Raw genomic sequence first — 19834 nt, forward strand, 5'->3', positions numbered from 1 at the left:
TGGGTGCACCTCAGCGATGCTCAAGGTCCTAAACGATATTTTAACCGCCATCGATAAGAAACAATGCTGTGCAGCCGAATTCATTGACCTGGCCAAGGCTTTCGACTCTGTCAATCACCACATGCTCATCGGCAGACTCGACAGCCTTGGTTTCTCAAATGGTTGCCTCGCCTAGTTCACCAACTACTTCTCTGATAGAGTTCAGTGTGTCGAATCGGAGGGCCTGTTGTCCGGGCCTCTGGCACAAGGTTCAATTCTTGGACCGACTCTCTTCTCTGTATACATCAATGATGTTGATCTTGCTGTTGGTGATTCTCTGATCCACCTCTACGCAGACGACACCATTCTGTATACTTCTGGCCCTTCTTTGGACACTGTGTTAACAACCCTCCAGGCGAGCTTCAATACCATACAACTCTCCTTCCGTGGCCTCCAATTACTCTTAAATAAGTAAAACTAAGTGCATGCTCTTCAACCGATCGCTGCCTGCACCTGCCCGCCTGTCCAACATCACTACTCTGGACGGTTCTGACTTAAAATATGTGGACAACTACAAATACCTAGGTGTCTGGTTAGACTGTAAACTCTCCTTCCAGACTCACATCAAACATCTCCAATCCAAAGTTAAATCTAGAATTGGCTTCCTATTTCGCAACAAAGCATCCTTCACTCATGCTGCCAAGCATACCCTTGTAAAACTGACCATCCTACCAATCCTCGACTTCGGCGATGTCATTTACAAAATAGCCTCCAATACCCTACTCGATAAATTGGATGCATTCTATCAGAGTGCCATCCGTTTTGTCACCAAAGCCCCATATACTACCCACCACTGCCACCTGTATGCTCTCGTTGGCTGTCCCTCGCTTCATACTCGTCGCCAAACCCTCCAGGTCATCCACAAGACCCTGCTAGGTAAAGTTCCCCCTTATCTCAGCTCACTGGTCACCATAGCAGCACCCACCTCTAGCACGCGCTCTCTCTGGTCACCCCCAAAACCAATTATTCCTTTGGCCGCCTCTCCTTCCAGTTCTCTGCTGCCAATGACTGGAACGAACTACAAAAATCTCTGAAACTGGAAACACTTATCTCCCTCACTAGCTTTAAGCACCAGCTGTCAGAGCAGCTCACAGATTACTGCACCTGTACATAGCCCATCTATAATTTAGCCCAAACAACTACCTCTCTCCCTACTGTATTTATTTATTTATTTGTTTTGCTCCTTTGCACCCCATTATTTCTATCTTTACTTTGAACATTATTCCACTGCAAATCAACCATTCCAGTGTTTTACTTGCTATATTGTATTTATTTCGCCACCATGGCGTTTTTTGCCTTTACCTCCCTTATCTCACCTCACTTGCTCACATTGTATATAGACTTATTTTTCTACTGTATTATTGACTATATGTTTGTTTTACTCCATGTGTAACTCTGTGTTGTTGTATGTGTTGAATTGCTTTGCTTTATCCTTGGCCAGGTCGCAATTGTAAATGAGAACTAGTTCTCAACTTGCCTACCTGGTTAAATAAAGGTTAAATAAAATAAAAATAAAAATATGACTGTCACAAGCCACACAAGAGTTGTTGGAAGGTAAAGGGTCCTTCTACATAGATGATCATAGGAAATCCCTGGACACATCTGTCTATAATACTTAGTAAGATCACATAGTTGCTGTCACAAACTCCAAACTCCACACAGTTGTCACTTTCTAGTTGAATATTTATTCCCCACTGAGGAAACTATTTCTGTACTTATAGCATTCTTAGAAATTCATTTTTATCAGGTTTTTGATTAGCAGAATGTGTTTTTGAATAATAAAACTACAACTCATGAATTCAGCTGTTTTGTATTCTACTTGTAGCCCTGGTTGTCCTGAATAGAAAATAGTAATACACTTCAATATGTGGGCAGAGCAACTGTGGGATTTCCTGGGACTGATAAGGTAAGGGCTTTTATTGTCCGTGGAATTCAGAATGTGCTGTTTCATAAACAGGAAGACGACAATCAATCAACAAACTGAACAAAAACAAGAACATTGGTAGAAAACACAGCAACAAAGATGGAAAACAGTGATTTATTAACTTAGCTGAAAACCTTGAGCAGATCTCCAACTCAGCTTTATGCTGTGCATATGTTTGTAATACTTTTAAACATTAGCGTGTTTACAACACAAAATAGATGTCATTCCTTGTTCTGTATCTGAATGCGTGCCACTATTTTTCCAGGTCTCCCTTGAAAACCAACAGAAAAAAAAAAACATGGCATCCTTTTGATCCATGAGAGTCTTGCTCTGTGTATTTTGCAGGTGCAGTGTCTCAATTTATTGTCTGCATGAGATCCAGACCCAGATAGGACTAAAGGATAATCTACGCTCAGAACTCTTCTGTACCAGTCCAGTGGCTCTGAGCTTCCAATAATTGAACATACACACCTCGAGATTCCACACGTTCTATTATTCATAAGGACATATAAACACTGCCACCCCCCTGGCACTCACTCACTCTGGCTCGTAAAGGGCTCTGTGGACTTCCCCTACACCAGGTGACATGTTCAGACAAGTCCTGTGAGTCACCAAAACACACCTCTGGAAGTGGGAAAATCTAAGTGAAGGACACTCACTATAACTCATCACGTCTTCTGTGGCTGGCTCCACTGTTGAGTCATGTCCATTTGATATCAAGCTGGAGAGACAGTCAAACGCACAGCTGTCTAGATCTGTTGCCCTCTTACATACAGTATAGCAACTTGGTCCTCACGGGTGTAAATTCTGTGTCTGGAGAGTCAGCTAACCCCTTTATATCAGGACTTGGTTTGCATGACACACACAATGCCAGGCAGGGGGGAAGTGCAGATTGGAGACAAAATGCTAATTTACTTTTAGATAAATAATTCACAGACTTTGTTTGCAGGAAAGGTTGGTGCATGTGACATCTGCAATGCATACAAAGCTGGGAGGAATTCTCATCATGCATATTTAAGTAGAACACTGAATCTCTGTCTCAATGCTTGATGGGTATTGTTTTAAGTACGGGGGAAAAAAACAGAAGCCATTTTCTTATTTAATTACAAAACTTGGATCCAGATGACAGGGATGCAGACTTATGAGGGAGTGAGAAGTGATTTTGAATCCATGTATTTTTTTATTTTCTCATCACTGAGATGCAGAAGATGGGGCCACAATCACCAACAAAGTGTTCATCTTTTTCTCCACAACTCCAGAATGGCTGCGATCCAGGACTGTGAATATACTGTAGCTACATTCACATTTCTGAAAGAGCAGTGACATCCTTTTGTCCAATCTGTTCTGACCCTTCCTTCCCCCACCACCTGCACACACACCCGCAAGCACGTTCACGGGCACATTTTGATCTGATCAAAAATCGTATCATTTTTGTTATGTCTATGCCTATGTATGCCCTTTATCTCTGAGTATGCTCCATGGCTATTTGCAGTTCTGAGAATGTCCCCCGTGACAGTGAGACAGAGGTGTGAGTGAATATTTGAATAAGCAGGTATGTATATATATTTTCTGTATGATAACTGCCTGTTCCCATGGCAACGAATCCCTGCCTTTAAGCTCTGGAGGGTGCGTCATTTTCTCTCCTTCGAGGACCGCTTTCTGTACAGAAACAGACAGGTACTCGGATATTGCATCGTGATTAAGTTAACTCTTGTTTTTTCACTTTTGAAAGAAAAGAGAAAATAGTTACAGTGTATTTTTGTTTCCGGAAGAAAGTGAGTCTAGGAGATTCAATAAATAGTTTTATCCATATTTATCTTAAACTGAGACGTATTGATTTAACAGTCCTAGACAGAACATGCAGGCCCCTAAAACATGCTCACCTGAAGAATGATAATTACTCTGTTTTTCCTTCAGTGTTTCTCTTAGTAGTGCCCAAGGCTGTTTTTCCTCTAAAGGGCAAATAAATTCACAATATGACTCCATGTTAAAGGTCACACAAGGTAAAGCAAGAGTAAAGCAACATAAAAAAAAACTCCTAAAATCTTCTGGCAGCTTGTTGTGCAAGTCTAGTCTCGGATATCCCAGACCTTGGAACAACGTAAGCTAGGCAACGGAACAAGGTCTGGGGAGGATGCTCTCTCTCTCTCCTCCTGCTCACCCTCTTCTTTCGTCTTATTTTTCCAGCAGTAAGGGCCTGCTGATGACAACAAATATGTCTGGATTGTCAATCATGTTCAATTTGAAGGAAGTTGCTGCAATTTTCATTGGCAACATTGACATAAAGGTCACTCCAAGAACACACGCGGGACGGCTGAGCTAACATAGCCTAATTTCGATTAGCATGAGGTTGTATGTAACAAGAACATTTCCCAGGACATATACATATCTGACATAAGCAGAAAGCTTAACTTCTTGTTAATCTAACTGCACTGTCCAATTTACAGTAGCTATTACAGTAAAATAATACCATGCTATTGTTTGAGGAGAGTACACAATTATGAACTTGAAAATGTATTAATAAACCAATTAGACACATTTGGGCAGTATTGATACAACATTTTTAACAGATATGGTTCATTGGATCAGTCTAAAACTTTGCACATACACTGTTGCCATCTAGTGGCAAAAATCTAAATTGCGCCTGGGCTGGAATAATACATTATGGCCTTTCTCTTGCATTTCAAATATGCACGTTTTTTCTTTGAATTATATTTTTTCCAGATCTGATGACTTATATTCTCCTACATTAATTTCACATTTCCACAAACTTCAAAGTCTTTCCTTTCAAATGGTATCAAGAAAATGCATATCCTTGCTTCAGGTCCTGAGCTACAGGCAGTTAGACTTGGGTATGTCACTTTAGGTGAAAATTGAAAAAAAGGATCCGATCCTCTTAATAGCAAGCCTGGGGGTGTGAGAGCGAGACCAAGAACAAACCCACAATGTTTCAGTATTCACAATGTTTATGTTAGGATCATTTTGCGTAATTGCAACAAGTGAATGCTTTGTATTAATGTTTGGTAACACTTTTATTTTAACGGTCGGTAATAAACAATTTATGAATCATTGCTCCCACATTTATTAACCATTTACTAATCATAAATGTGTAGCAGTGTCTTGTTTGTTTCTTATTTGAGCCATGTAATCTGATTACACTGTAATCAGTTATGTTACCAGCTAAAATGTTGTAGATACAGATACTTTTGTAAAACTATATATTTTTTATTTAACCTTTATTTAACTAGGCAAGTCAGTTAAGAAGAAATTCTTATTTACATTGATGGCCTACCCCGGCCAAGCCCTAACCCGGACGACGCTGGGCCAATTGTGCGCCGCCCTATGGGACTTCCAATCACGACCGATTGTGATACAGCCTGGAATCGAACCAGGCTTGCAGTGATGCCTCTAGCACTGAGAAGCAGTGCCTTAGACCACTGCGCCACTCGGGAGCCCCATATGGTTACTTCTTGGATTACTTTTAAATTCAGAAAGGATGTTTGCGAAGCAATACACTGACACCTTTCTATTTTCTCAATGACATTCAATTCATCATTGAAAAAAACTGCAAGTTTACAGTAAATTTGTTCCACCTGGGCGAGTCTGACCCCAAGTCTGACCCCATTACGATGACACCAAATGCGTTCGATGGATCTGTTTTGTCTTCTTCTAATGCATTGTATGAGGAAAGTAATCCAAAAGTAACTCAAAGGAATGCGATTACGTTTGGGTTATCCAAAAGCTATGTTACTGACTGCAAATTTCGACAGGTAACTAGTAACTGTAACCGATTACATTTAGAAAGTAACCTACCCAACTCTGTATATATGTAATGTGACATTGGCAATGCTTTTAGTTATACGCAAGAAACAAAATACACTTCTTTCTTTCTGCTGTGAGAGAGAGCAATAGGGAAAGAGAGAGAGAGTGTACAGATTACAGAAAAGTGATGGAGACTACATCTCTTCATGTTACATATCAAAGGCAGGCATTGGCAATACTAATTCTGTGCTCGCTCTCATTAAACCACTGATGACAACAAATATGCTAATTTCCCCATGTCTCTGTAATGTCATCCTCAGACCTTTATTGATAGAAATCCCCAGTAGATTTGTCCAGCACTTATTAAACCTGCAGGGAACACGTTCCCTCATGCAGGAAGTCATGTGGTGCTCAGGCAGCGACATCATTAAGGCCAGCCAAATGAGATCCACTGCTTTGTTTTACCCAAGGTCCACCTGGAGTCTGATTGAATTATGATAGCAGCATGCAGTACCAGACAACCTGCACTCATAAAAATATAGTCAATGACTCCTCTCCCTTCAAATGTGCTGTTGCATGGCTCATCTTGTCAACTCTTAGTACTGACTTTACCTGGAATATAGAACACGTATCCACACTGTGTATATAAGCATCTGGTGTAAAAAAAAAAAAAAAGAAGTATTGTAGGTGCAGTGAAATGTGTTGTTTTACAGGGTCAGCCATAGTAGTATAAAGCCCCTGGAGGAAATGAGGGTTAAGTGCCTTGCTCAAGGGCACATCAAAACATTTTCAACTGGTCGGCTTGGGTATTCAAAGCAGCAACCTTTCAGTTACTGGCCCAATGCTCTAACTGCTATGCTTCCCAATAAGGCTTGGATTGCAGTCATGTCCTCAAAATAGCATACGGTAGGTTTGGAAACTATGCATTATAAAAGGCCATTCAATTAATGTTTCATATCTCTAGCGTTTCCATTCCTACAAGGTGGTAGGTTAAAAAAAATGCGGAAGGCACTGGATGATATGGTTTATAGAAACCATACTTTGGAATTTGAAGTTGACATTTTTAGACCAAGAAGTGTGGTTTCTCTCTGCGACATCTATAGCCACTCTGTCATCAGCAACGACTGTTTGATGACTCACAGCCTGGTATCAGGAAACTTTGAAACAGAGATGTCCGTCCTTCACAGAGCTTGCATATCGAGGGAAATGTGAAACACCACTTACACAGAGGGTGCTAATTTTGTACGTGTCATGCAGCTGTGACCAAATGTCCTCGTCTTGGCTCAAAGGCAGTAGATCCTGAGTGTAGATGACACTCTAAAAGCACCTACTTGTTGACACATTTACCCCATGTCACCTTCCCGTGCTGAGTGTTTCTTCAGCCAGTCAATGTGCAGATCCTGTTGCCTTGTCACTTTATCATATGTGCCATGGTTCCTCCTGTCACCAGAGGGCGGTCGGAGACCGTCCCAGAGACATTAGCAACACTCAGGTGTGTCCTATTTACTCATTATGATTTCCCTGTTAAAAGAGGTGTGTTTTCTGTTGTCCTTTGCTGAAGCCTGAATTGTGTGTGTTTGTCTTCTGAATGAGTTTTCGAGACGTCGTGTTTGTTGGTTTCCCAGTGTTCCTTCTGTTACTGTTTCTCAATAAAGTATTATGTTTATCCTCAACCACCGATTCCTCGTCTGGTCTCTTTTCTGCACCTGGGTCCAACCTCACCATGTCATAATATGCACTTTCTCAATGACCTCTTTCCCCTGCACATCGACTCGGCATTGGTACTGCACGTGTATACAGCCGAGCTATTGTTTCTCATTGTGTATTTATTCATTTTTATTATTTTTCTATTATTTCTCCTTTTTTCTCTCTCTACAGGGAGGGCCGTAAGTAAGCATGTCACTGTTAGTCTATATCTGTAGTTTACGAAGCATGTGACAAGTCAAATTTGACAAAGCAGCCATGGATTGTGACAGTCAGCTGATCAAGGGATTCATATTGGTTTTCTGTAAGAGGCTGGAAACAAGGGCAGGGACAGTGGTAGGCTCATAGATATAGAATGGTGTAATGTTTCAATGGCCAGGCCAGCTAACAGATGGTCACAGTACTAGATGTATTGGATGTTAACACTTCCCATTACTTTTGTCTGGTGGGGATTCATCACATTTCATCACACATGGATTCAGTGATGATTAGCTGGAGTGTGTGTGTAACTAGTGGGGACTAGTGCGAGGTCTTGTCTTGTGGTAATGGGCCTCAAGTGGCACTGACCAACCGATATTTCCATACAAATTTCTCCTCTCTTTGTACATCAGATGTCATAAACCGAGTTGAAATGTTGCGAATGTGGGGGAATCTTAAGCAGGCATCAGCTGAGCCTGGGCTTGAAATGGAGCCAATGCCATAGCTCTGTTTCCTTGCATATATTACCTCTCACTCTCTGTAACAGCCCTGCAACATGGCAGTTTCCTGATTAAATTGCTGTTTGATTTCCTGGAAAGTAGTCACTTTTAAAGAGCACCACAGCTGACGAGGGAGAGTGATCTAGAGAAAAATCAGTCGATACAAGGATATCTGGAGGAGGTTGGTAGTTGTGTCAGGGATTCAATTCCAAATACAGAAATCAATACCTTATAATATGCAAAGAGCAAGATCCATCCACAGTCTTATCTTACATCTAAAATAATGACTGCGATGCGTATGTGCATGTTCGATTTGTCAATTTCATGGTACATTGCGTTCCCATATTTCTGTTTATGATTGCCTAGCGAATGTAGCACTGAATATGGTAAGAATACAAGCGTTGACACGAGGTGTAGCAACAAATCCATAACTTCCCTGAGCAAACATTTACCGACCTACATTATGGTCACCCGTGAATCCCCAACACAAAGTAAAAATCTGAGCAACCAAACGGGACCAAGAGCAGCAACGTTGGGGCTCAGCAATGCTGCAAAAGTCAGAGGGCTGTCTATTCCATCCCGAGCCTGTCTGTCATAAGAGGCGGGATCAGGCGGTGCCACTGTGAAGCTTTGTAAAGCCGTTAATGCACTCCTCCTGGGACACACTGTCTTCAACCCTGTAGCCGTTAGATCCAAAGAGAAAGAGCAAACGCCTGCGTACATACTCCCCAGCTCAGAGGTTATCAATAACCAGGACCTTCTCAGTGTCTCAGCTCAGTGAGCATCTGTGGTTTTGCCTGAGGCAGCTGCATCCCAATCGTGTGGTGTGTGTCCCATCTAAACAGTGGCTGCATGAGAAATGTGGGGATCAGTTAAGGTCATTGACTGACCGTCAGCTTAGTATTCTTTAGTCAGCTATACAGGTTATACAGTACAGCTACAGATAGCAGTGCTCAATAGCAATCATCTGAATTCTGTGTTTTCAGCAAGTACAAAAGTTTCAGAGGTCGTGCATTCACTTTGTTGCTATAAGAGGTCTACCAATGACCTCCAACATGGCCATAGAAAACTGTTCACGTGTTCACAAGGTCAGACGAACGATAGTTAATGCATGATTTCTGGGGGGAAGGGCCCAAGCCCTCACCCTCCGATCCAACAGGTCACAGATGTGCTCAATGGGATTCAGGCTCTTCGCTGGCCATGGCAGAACCCCTGACATTGCTGTCTTGCAGGAAATCACGCACAGAACGAGCAGTATGGCTAGTGGCATTGTCATGCAGGAGGGTCATGTCAGGATGATTGCCTGCAGGAAGGGTACCACATGAGGGAGGAGGATGTCTTCAATGTAATGCACAGCGTTGAGATTGCCTGCAATGACAACAAGCTCAGTCCGATGATGCTGTGACACACCGCCTCAGACCATGACGGACCCTGCACCTCCAAATCGATCCCGCTCCAGAGTACAGGCCTCGATGTAACGCTCATTCCTTCGACAATAAACGCGAATCCGACCATCACCCCATGTGAGACAAAGCCACGACTTGTTAGTGAAGAGCACTTTTTTCCAGTCCTGTCTGGTCCAGCAACGGTGGGTTTGTGCCCATAGGCGACGTTGTTGCCGGTGATGACTGGTGAGGACCTGCCTTACAACAGGCCTACAAGGCCTCAGTCCAGCATCTCTCAGCCTATTGCTGACAGTCTGAGCACTGATGGAGGGATTGTGCATTCCTGGTGTAACTCGGGCAGTTGTTGTTACTATCCTGTACCTGTCCCTCAGGTGTAATGTTCAGATGTACCGATCCTGTGCAGGTGTTGTTACACATGGTCTGCCACTGCGAGGACGATCAGCTATCCGTCCTGTCTCTAGCGCTGTCTTAGGCGTCTCACTGTACGGACATTGCAATTTATTGCCCTGTGAAGTTATTTGGATTTTTTCAAATTATCTTTGAAAGACAGAGTCGTGTAAAACGGGCATTTCTTTTTCTGCTGAGTTCACCTCGTAACCCAGTGCACTGACTTGGCACCGGTACTTCTTGTAAATAGCCAGTATATAGCCTCGTTATTGTTATTTTGTGTTATTTTATTGAGTTACTATTTTCTTTTTATCTATTTGTTAATTTTTTGTACTTTTTATCTGCTTTGATGGGAAAAGGCTTGTAAGTCAGCATTCTACCGTAAAGTCTACGCTTGTTGTGCATGTGACAAATACAATTTGATTTGATTTCAAGGATGGGACGGAATTAATGGAACGGAGTCAAACGTGGTCTCCATATGTTTTGACACCATTTCATTTATTCCATTCCAGCCATTTCAATGAGCCTGTCCTCCTATGGCTCCTCTCACCAGCCTCCTCTGGACTCCACTCAAGTGGAGTCATATTGAAAAGAAGCAACCAAACAAATCGCACTATTATCTGTGTCATCAATTCATGTTAGCAACTGTTCCAACTGTTCCCATGCTCTCATGTCATTATTGTGATTATACTCACACACACAAATCACAGCTGTGGGTCTATTCCTTAGCAACGGTAGAGCAACAGTCTAGGTCTATACATCGGAAAAGGGGGTATAGTATCTCATGAAGTTAGAGGAAGAAGTCATGACTAGCACGGCAGAGATGGAGTGATCTCACAGCGAGAGGAATGAATAGTCCTTTCACCGGAGCAACGTGCTCTTCCTAACATGCTCTTCCTCCGAAATGCATTAGACATAACCGAGCCAGCCATTTCCTTTCCCCTTGTGGATTTCTCCAAGCCGTAGAGCATACAGTGCTCTCAAAGCAGCCGAGGGCACCTTCAAGGGCACTTATCCAGACTCTCCAGAGACAGGAAAAGCCCAGGGATGAAGAATTTAGTGCGTGGGAAGAGGGGGACCACAGGGGATGCAAATTGTGGGTTGGAGAAGGGAGTGATCAGAAAACGGCCGCTACGGGGAGCGAACTTTACTGCTTCTGTGATAGATGGATTATATTGTTTAATGGTATACTGTCTGCCTGTAGGACTGTCTGTGGAAAGGGAATTTGCAGTGGGTCCACAGAGTGGGAGCCACAGGGCTGTGAAGAAAAAAATGCAACCAACTTTTCTGATGAGGAGGCTATAAAAGGCAACTTCAAATGCATTTCCTCCAGTTCATGGTGAACATGTCTCAACACCCGGGGACAATCTATTTGGATTTTTAAATTATGAGCAAGTTTGTGATCAAGTTTGTGTTACCGTCCTTCCACACTACCTTCCTGAATATCAGGAAGCCCACATAACATATTGATTGACAACACTTGAAAAGTATTCATGTCTACAATGGCTTTCTACTAGGAACCAAATAATCAGCGAGCAACCTTCACTCATTATATCATTGTTCTTCTACAGTCATTTGGGTTTGTTCAACGATGGTGAAAGTAAAATTGATCCTATCTGAAGTATTATATCTGCCAGTCGATCTCCCCAACCTAAACCTCGGGGGAAATAGATGTGTGTTGATAAGGTATAGGGCAGGTTATTGGTCTGCTTGGGGTCACCCCCACAGTCCCTGCTACAATAAGATAGAACAAAATATCAGCCGTTATTGCTGTGAGGTCTTGGGACTCCCACACACCTGGAGGTAAGCACAGTCTTCTGCAATGTAAATATCTTCTGATAGAAAAACCTTCTTCAGAAATATTAATATGCCTAACCTTTACAAAAGCCCAATCTTTGGAGAAATAGAGTTCATGTTGAGTAGTGGACGTGATCTCGCTCTTAGTTGTTTTCTTCATCTTTAAGGGCTGGGTGTATAATGTTAGTTTTAAGCTCAACTGGTTCACACACTACATGACCAACAGCATGTGGACACCTGCTCGTCAAGCATCTCATTCAGAAATCATGGGCATTAATTTGGATTTGGTGCACCCGTTGCTGCTATAACAGCCCTCTTCTGGGAAGCCTTTACACTAGATGTTAGGAAATTGCTGCGGGGACTTGCTTCTATTCAGCATTAGTGAGGTCAGGCAATCAGGCCCGGCTCGCAGTCGGCGAGAGGTGCTGCCTTAATCGACATCCACGGCACCCGGGGAACAATGGGTTAACTGCCTTGCTCAGGGGCAGAATGACAGATTTTTACCTTGTCAGCTCAGGGATTCGATCCAGCAACCTTTCAGTTACTGGCCCAACCCTCTAACCACTAGGCTACCTGCCGCCCCTATATACACATCGTAAAACGGTGTGTGCATAAAATGAGGATAGGATATTGTAATTTTTCATATTGCCTGGATATGAGTGTATCAAAGCTCATTAACTGTCAGATTCAGTCCAACTTCTCCCCAGGGAGACGCAGCAGCCAACTTCAGAATAGAAGTAGTCAGTTAAACTCCCTATGAACCGACATCCACAAAAGATGAATTAGGGTTAATTTGCCTTTTACTGCAACAAACTCATAGAATGTACCAGTGTCTCAGTGACAGATTACTGGAACAGGGAGGATTCAAAGATCTTTTCAATAATTGACCATTAAGGGAAAGATGACATTAATCATCATTGCCATTTTGCTTCCCTCTCTGGTGTTGCTTTACATAATAAATGGCAATTCAAAAGGCCTGCTATTCTATTAGCATCCCTCTTTAGGTCAAATTAAATTCCACAAGAAATGATGGACACGCGGCTGTCCTAGCTAGACCTAGTTTTCTTCTGTAACTCTTGAGAAAGACTTGCAATATAAATACATTATTGTTACATTTTGTTGGTGCTTCCTGACTGTTTCCTCCTTTTAGTATGACTATAACGGGCACACAAACCACAATATCAACCGGATATTTCTTAGAACGCACTGACACTGCTATGACCTTTCCAGTCATGTGTTATCCATCGCTGGTAGTGGACAGAGAGATTTACCCCCTTCTCTACAAGGGGTAGAATGTCACAGACGTGTTCGGACAGGGTGACCGCCACAGACCATGTTGACACAATTTTGATTAAATAGCACAGGCATTCCTTGGTGTAGAGTGGATATAAGATGTAATTGGCTGGGTTAAAAAAAATAAAAAAGATCAATTAAGGATTACAAGCATTTTAAATGTAACCTGTAACTCACCTGCAAAATATATAGAACATTTCCCCTTTATTTCATTTAAAAAACAATCAAGGGTAAATAATTCCTTTACTACTCACCTGAATGCTTGTCTCCCTGCTCATACCCTCTTGAAATCATTGGAGATCATAGAGGAATTTAAATATTCAAAATGAGATGACGTTCAGGGCCATACATTCATCTCTATCAACAATCATTTGTACATAAGTCCCTCAAATCTCTTGTGTAACTCTCTCATGGTCACATTGTACCTTTTCTTCTTTGTCACGATTAAAGTCACATTGTCAAGTAATCAATGTGATGAAGGGATCAGTATAGGGATACCTATATCCAAGTTCTAATGTGAGATAGGACATCTGGTAAGAATTCATTGCTATATTTACTCGTTAGGTGACCTTCCGTCAATGTTAAATTAGTCGTTCATCATAACCTCATGGGCTTTCCTTCAAAGTGAATTGTGGTCTTTAAATGGGTCATGGAGGAGGAAAGCACTCAACATCCATGAAGTGCATTGGACATGCAAGGGAAAGACACTCAACCAATCACACAAAAACAAACCCACATTCATTGAATCACAACTGATTTATGACAAACATGCTGTGCTGACAACCAGATTTACTTGATGTGAATCAAAGAAGATGAACACATTTCTTTATATGTAGTATATATCCTTGTTGGCAGTTTCTTTACTTGCACAGAGGAGGGGAAATCTGAGGGGAAAGTGTGTAAATCAAGGGCATAATCCTCAGCATTAGATTGAAAAACGTCGCTCTATGTATATGGCTGAGTTACACTTAATCAGGGGCAGGTTGAGAGGAGTGAGTGTGATCCCAGTAATTGGCAGACAGCCATCTCTACAATACAATGAAATGCTCTCTTAGAGGAATTTGTTAGTTTGTTATTGTCAATTGTAAAAAAAAAAATCACCACCTAATGAAATATGGTAGCCTTCTACAGCCTTACAACAACCAACAGACTTGCATAATATGTGGTCTGAAGCAATGAAACTGAGACCAGAGCTTTGTCCAACCAAGGTCTGTTCAACAGAACCATTTCATAAGTCTAACTTGCAGGGGCGTCATGCACCACCAAAATCTGAGCGGGCACAAAGTACGTGAGGATGGCTTGGGGGTGGTCCGTAGGGGGGCTAAGTTGGAGAATTTTGCATTTTTCTAAATGAAAAAAAAAATGCTTTTCAAAAGTGCATTTCTCCTGCAATCTAGAGCCATAATCATTATACTTAATTCTATGTCAGAAATATGTATAATTTTCTGCATATCAAATCATACCTCTTGAGCTTCACTTCTCCCTGACTAGTTTAGAAGCTAAATATGCTTCTGGGTAAAAGATTGAAAGGAATATGCAGTACGTTTAGTTATTGCTTGCTTTTTTAAACCTTTACAGCCCGCATACCAGCTTGGACAGCCAAGCTAGCTACTCTAACTTGATTTACAGCCTGAAACGGCTTCTTAGTAGCTAGTTATGAGGTTGGGAGATTGGGGACCTATCTGGTTAGCTAAAACCAGCTTCATAAAATGTATAAGTGGCTAGTAATATTACAGAGAAAAAACAAGCAAACAATTTTTATATATCTTATCAGTACAAATCTGAGGGGGCATATTCCCCTGTGCCTCCTATGGGCATGGTGCCCCTGCTAACTTGTGACCTCTGTATATGTAAGGACAGAAAGAGGAAGGAGATTTGTTGCATTTGTGTACATACAGTATGTCACCAATCAGAGGGCTGCACTGGGGATATTGGGAGAGCAGTATAGGCAAATTATTTTTAATAAACATCTCCAACATTTTAGGGTGAAATGTAAAATCATTGTATGGTTTTGACCGCTCAATTTAAAAAAAAACTGCATTGCCTACTGTTTTCAGTTAGATACAGTATGTCCGGATACATCTTGCTCCGTGTTGTCAATTAAGTGCTGTCCCATTATGGTTATTTTGCACATTGCAAGGGCTGTTTTGCAGACACAAGGTGGGTCTGAAATATGTCTGAAATAAATCATTGGGTATATGTGTAAAATATCATTAAACAGACCAACCCATCAACGTATTTTCCCATCCCATTAGAGATGCATACCCTTCGCTGTGCACCACAGCTGTTTTATTGGATGATCGAAATCAAACGCATACTGTACTCTATGTGTGTGTCCCTGTTAAATATTTTATAGAGTATTTTAACTTAGTCTAATCTGAACTAAGTGCATCAGGCGTGTGTCTGCCAAGTCCTAGATAAATAATTGTTATCTAAGTACACGAGTGGAGTAATGTCATCTCTAATCTTACTGATGTAGTCTAAGAGAAGGGTGTGCAGTGTCTATTATCCATACGTTCATCATTATTATTGGGATTCCCAGAAATCGTATTAAGAAAATGTGCCAAACTGAAGGACACTTGGAGTACCCAAAATCCACTCAACCAAAACACATTTTTACCCAGCTGAAAGGTAGAATATGATGCACATTAGGACCCATTCAACTGCCATCAGATTAATGCTCTTTGGCTGAGAAAATGAGAGACATGTACTACAACTCGCGAGATAAATCACTAGAAAGCATTGGCTACATTGCGTCATCAGTAAGTGCGTAGCTATTGCATAATGTATTCAACATTCAAGTAATCCAGTTCCCCTCTAGTACGTCACTGTCAAACCCTAAACCTTCACAGCATTTCAACTGGAAAACTCCATTCTAATGAATTGAAAAAAAGCTATTAGAGCTTGTTTGGGGCCTTCCTCTGCACATGTTTAGTTGATGTATACACCTATCATTGTTTTACGCAGGACCCACATGCCCTTGTGTATTTTATGAGTTCATATTGTTTGACAGACACAAAGTATGCACAATTTGAGTTTTGTTGCAAATTCAATGAAATAAAAGCCAACACCGTCAATGAGAATGCCGAGTAGTTTATATTCTGGAGCTTGTTCTAACATACATATGCCTGTATATCTGACGTTAAATCGTTCCCCCAGTTTCCACCAGCCAAAACATTCTATCAAAGCAATATTTAAATATACCTGACGTTGGACATCAATGCATTTTGTTTTTGTTGGATGAATACTTCATAACTGAAGCATCATAGGAAAAATGAACATGATCTTTTCACCGGTTTGAGAGTTTGAGAAGATCTATATTGAGTTTCCTACCTGACGGTGACAAAGCTGGGCTGAAGCATACAGTACACCTCTGGGGATTCCCACAGGTTTCTCATTACATCTATGAAAAAGGCTGTAGCTCAGGAGAGAGTGCTCTCTCGCCCCAAGCCTCTCTCCCTCCCTCTTTGTTATGGTCAGACACTGCGTGACCTGAATGGCCATAATAGAGGGCAAACAGCTGTGCCTAGGGAATCATTGGTCTGTCTTCCCTGTCAAGCCTGATTATGGCCAGGGTCCACCTGTAGTCCAGACTAATCTCAAAGATTAAAATGGACAGTTAGTCTGACGGTGGATATATAATGATTCTGAGACCCACATACAGTAATGTATCTCAGCCTCACATAGAATGACGTAGATTTTAATTTTTTTAAATGAGTATGAGTATAAGGAATTCAAGGTGGATGAGATTCTTAAACTAAACCAACCTGCTATTATCAGTTCCCGGAGCTCCTCGCTCTTCCTCTGAGTGACTCATCACTGGATTGGTGAAGGAAAATGACCTTGTCAAGCCCTCTGGGAAGGTTTTCACATTGTATTTCCAGTCTACTAGGAACTCAGGGGGGGGGTTCACCCATTCTATCCATGTTCCAGCGTTATTTGTTTTTTAAAGTCACCCACCATATCAGCATTCTAAAAACATTTCCCTCTGGACCCAAGGGTGATCAGAGAAATGAGGCACAAGATGTGAAGATAAAGCATTAAAGGGGAAGTTCACCCCTAAAATTAAACATTCATATTTTGTTCATTTGTCTGTGCTCTTTGAAAAACTGCTGAAAACCTTTGTTATCAAATTTGCATATCCTTGATGATTAAATAAAAATCGGATCATTGACATTACTTTGACCATTGTCACTGACCTGTATACAATATCCCATAATGTCAAAATGTAATTATTATTAATATATTCGTTTTTTTTTTAAACAAATTCATAAAAAATTAAAATCTGAAATGTCTTGAGAAAATAAATATTCAATAAATATAATAAATAATAAATATAATTTGCTATGGCAAGCCTAAATACGTTCAGGAGTAAACATTAACTTAACAACTCACATAATAAGTTGCATGGACTCACTCTGTACGCAATAATAGGTTTTAATCGGATTTCTGAATGACTACCTCATCTCTGTATCCCAAACATAGAATTATCTGTAAGGTACCTCAGTCGAGCAGTGAATTCCAAACTAAGATTCAACCACAAAGGCCGTGAAGGTTTTCCAATGCCTCGCAAAGAAGGCAACCTATTGGTCGATTTCCAGGATAAAAAATAAACAGAATGGAGCTAAGCACAGGCAAAATACTATGGGAGAACCTGGTTCAGTCTGCTTTCCACCAGACACTGGGAGATTAATTCATCTTTCAGCAGGACAATAACCTAAGACAAAAGGCCAAATCTACACTGGAGTTGCTTACCCCAAAAAAGTGAATGTTCCTGAGTTACAGTTTTGACTTAAATCTACTTCAAAATCCTTGACAAGACCTGCAAATGGTTATCTAGCAATGATCAACAACCAAATTGACAGAGCTTTAACTTTAAGAAGATTGAAAATAATGGGCAAACGTTGCACAATTGCAATGCATTACTGAGTACCGCTATTTTCAAGCATAGTGGTGGCTGCATCATGTTATGGGTATGCTTGTAACAATGGGCAAATGTCGCACAATCCAGGTGTGGAAAGCTCTTAGAGACTTACCCAGAAAGACTCACAGCTGTAATCACTGCCAAATGTGCTTCAACAAAGTATTGACCCAGGGGTGTGAATACTTATGTAAATTTGTTATTTCTGTATTTAATTGTCAATAGATTTCTAAAAACATGCATTCACTTTGTCCTCATGGGGTATTGTGTTAAAATGGGTGAGGGAAAACATTGATCTCATCCATTTTATATCTCAGGCTGTAACACAACCAAATGTGGAATAAGTCAAGGGGCATGAGTACTTTCTGAAGGCGCTGTGTAACGGCAGTCGAGAGGAGGGGGGCGTCCATCTGCAGAGACATTGTGTTCCTGAACAGTTCATCCACGCCCAAACAGCTGCCAGACAAGTGATTACCCAACCAACCTCAAATTAGCATTCTAATCAGCTCATATGGTCGTCTCGGTGTTCACTGAAGAATGGAAGATGAGAAAAAAAAAGAGCTGGCCTATATATAGATGCTGCTACAAGTTACTGCTCAGAGAACATTGTGGTACTTGCGCTATCAATCAGGGTAAATGAGGTTCAGTATACAACAGTAGATCTACAACAGTAGATCTCATGAATGGGGGGGGGGTCTAACACTCCAAAGAAAATGATACGTATTGTTTCTCCTTTCGTCTTGTCAAGAGTGGAATATATTTTAGTTTTAATGTGCTTTGCTGACCTGGGAATGTTGCCCTTCAAAGGTACTGTAAAGGTCTGCTGATCTTGAAGGTGACATGCGTGTTGAAATAATTGAGTTGAAAGACAGACAATGCCTGAATCCCAACCCTTTTCAAATTGTCGTCTCGTACCTTTCTATGAAACATTAATGCCAATGTTAATGAGCCAACCGAATTGTACACCTCAGCAGAAACAGATGCCATCCACAGCACTATAAATGTTAATGTCCATGACTTACTATTGTGATAGAGGCAATGACACAATGAAACAGTACAATGTATTATTCAAATTGTCAAAAGATTCATCCAGAACACTTGGTCAAAGGTGGAAGGTCATCCGATAATGTACAGGCAGCAGTGAACTGATATCTTCTCTCTGTTCCAATATAGGCAGCATGTATATCCGCATCTACTGCTTGTTGGTAGGTTACCCTTGTATCCTAGGAGCTGGTTTTCAGGGACACAAAGAGGTCAATATAATTGGTAGGTGATCGGAAGTGGACAAGAAGTAGTGGAGTGTTATCGTAGACATGGTAACGGAGACCATTGCCATGTAGGTCACTTGTCACGTGGGAAATGTCAGAAGCAAGAGTATTCGTCAGGTTGACAGGACGACACAGTGTCAGGCGCCACCATGCTAGGGAGTTACACACCACAGGGTCACTCAGAGCCAAAAGCTACTTCAAAGTGACAAGATTACACAATGTCAGGCACATGTTTCATTTCTCTGGATGCTAATATGGTTGAACAATATTTATTTATATGTTGTTCTTTCTCTTACACTCTCCATCAACTTGTTCCTTCTGACATATATTTACTCAGGCAGGAAATCTAATTACAATCTGTTTTGACAGTATTGTCTCATGTACTTATAGTAAATGTGTTTGCCTTTCATTTTGAAACACTGACTGGTGTGAGAATCAAAGTGAGATTATATTAACCGATTTTAATCTCGACTTCAAACGCTGTGACGTAATGCTTTCAAAAAGACAAGATATCAGACGCAGAGAGAGAGAGAGACTGAGAAAAGTCTTCTTCAAATGCTGCAAAAAGAGAGAGAAACGTCTGCTTCTCCACCAAAAGTTCTCCAGGCATTACAAGGTATATCGTGCATTTTGGT

This window comes from Oncorhynchus clarkii, chromosome 26 (genome assembly GCF_045791955.1).
Source record: "Oncorhynchus clarkii lewisi isolate Uvic-CL-2024 chromosome 26, UVic_Ocla_1.0, whole genome shotgun sequence".
Taxonomy (NCBI): Eukaryota; Metazoa; Chordata; class Actinopteri; order Salmoniformes; family Salmonidae; genus Oncorhynchus; species Oncorhynchus clarkii.